At 38.7% G+C, this 2,277-nt stretch overlaps 1 pseudogene; it reads left to right on the forward strand.

The window, feature by feature from the left end:
- On the forward strand, positions 1 to 1,169 carry LOC132005831 (zinc finger protein 724-like; annotated as a pseudogene).
- Positions 1,170 to 2,277: the final 1,108 nt, after the last annotated feature.

Raw genomic sequence — 2,277 nt, forward strand, 5'->3', positions numbered from 1 at the left:
ATGCCTCATAACTATAATGAATGTGGAAAAGCTTGTAACCAGTCCTCCAGTGTTGGTGATCATCAGAGAATCCACGAGGGAAAAAACCCATTCAGATGTAATAAACCAGGGACCATGATTAGTCAGTCATCAAGCCTAATATCACTAAGATAATCCTTAGAGTAAATGACACTTACATTTTTAAGGAATGTGGTAAATCTTTGGACTGCCACTCAACACTACCTCAACATTAGCAAATGCATACTGGAGAAAAAATGAAATATGAAGAAGGTGGTTAAACCTTTAAGGACTGTTCATCAGTAAATGGACATAAGCAAATCTGTACTGGAGGGAAACTTTACTAATGTCAAGAATTTGGAAAGTCACTTAACCACAGCTCAAAGCTTACGCAACGTTGTAGAATTCATACTGGAGAGAAACCTTACCAATGTGAATAATGTGGGAAGGCCTTTAAACAGAGCTCAGGGCTGACCCAACATCAGAAAATTCATACTGGAGAGAAACCTTACAAATGTCAAGAATGTGGCAAGGCCTTTAGGTGGCCCTCAAACCTTACTCGACATCTAATTCATCCTGGAGAAAAACCTTACAAATGTCCAGAATATAGCAAGACCTTTAACTGGTCTTCAGACCTTACTCAACATCACCAAACTCATAGTGGAAAGAAACCTTACCAAAGTCAAGAATGTGGTATGGCCTTTAGCTAGGCTTCAGCCCTTACTCATCATCATAGAATTCATAGTGGAGGGAAACCTTACCAATGTCAAGAATGTGGCAGGTCTTTTAAACAGAGCTCAGCGCTTAACCAACATAACATAATCTATACTGGAGAAAAACCTTACAAATGTCAAGAATATGCCAAGGCCTTTAAGTCACCCTCAGAACTTATTAAACATCAAATAATTCATATTGGAGAGAAACCTTACCAATGTAAAGACTGTGGGAAGGCCTTTACATGGCTCTCACCACTTACTAAACATCACCGAATTCACACTGGAGAGAAACCTTATGTGCCAAGGCCTTTGTCCAGCAGGCACACCTTACTAAACATAGAATTCATACTGGAAAGAAACCTGACAAATGAATTTAATGTGGCAGAGCTTTTAACACGCAAACAACCCTCAGTGGATGTGAGAAAATTCATACTGGAGAGAAACCTACAAAGGTAATCTATATGAGAAAACGCCCAAGGACTGAGAGAGCACGTGTCTGACCTCTCAGAGAAACTGCCAACTTACTTAACATCGTAGTAACCATATAGGAGCAAAACTGTAAGATGTAAAGAAAATGGACAAGCCTTTTTTGGATTTCAGTCTTTACTCAGTCTCACAAAGTGCATACGAGTTTCAAACCCTTGTAACATAATGTGGGTAGATGTTCATTTTAATAGACACTGGCTATTATGCACCAGAGAGTGCATTCAGGAATGTAACTTGAATGGCATAAATATTTAGAAGACTATTTAATTTCACCTTAAATTCCAATAAATGTAACATAAATCAAGTAAATGGAATACTTTATTCACTCTATTCAGACATTACTCTGTATGAAAATAGTGATTATAAGGAAAATTCAAACATTTAGAACGTGTATATGGTATTCTGCTTCAACAACATATGTATAAGGGATTTCAATATTTTTATGTTTTACATTGATCCCATGTGACTTTTGTGACTAACAATATTCATGTATTTTACTCTGAAATCTCTCCTGAGAATCCCTTTACTCCTGCTGAATATGGAAGAGCATGTGGCAGATTGTTGCTCCATCAAAGATACCAGATGCCTGCTACATTAAGTGGATGCATGCGTGCTTAATTTTCTATGGAAGATGTAGGACCATATAATATACAACGTACGAGGAAAATCTCTATGGAGATGCCTATGGTTAAAACATTGATGTAAGCTACCATGAAGTAGGTAGATGTAAGCTACATGATGTAAGCTACCATGAAGTAGAACACCTACTACTCCATGTTTTAAACTAAAGAACTTCCTCAATATTAGAAATAGAAGGTTTTACTAATTGTTCTTTAAGAAAAGGAGGTGGGGGACGCCTGGGTGGCTCAATTGGTTAAGCAGCTGCCTTCGGCTCAGGTCATGATCCCAGCGTCCTGGGATCGAGTCCCACGTCGGGCTCCTTGCTTGGCAGGGAGCCTGCTTCTCCCTCTGCCTGCTATTCTGCTATTCTGTCTGCCTGTGCTCTCTCCCCCCCCCCCCCCCGATAAATAAATAAAATCTTAAAAAAAAAAAAAAAAAAAAAAAAGAAAAGGAGGTG

This window comes from Mustela nigripes, chromosome 17 (assembly GCF_022355385.1).
Source record: "Mustela nigripes isolate SB6536 chromosome 17, MUSNIG.SB6536, whole genome shotgun sequence".
In the NCBI taxonomy this organism is placed as follows: Eukaryota; Metazoa; Chordata; class Mammalia; order Carnivora; family Mustelidae; genus Mustela; species Mustela nigripes.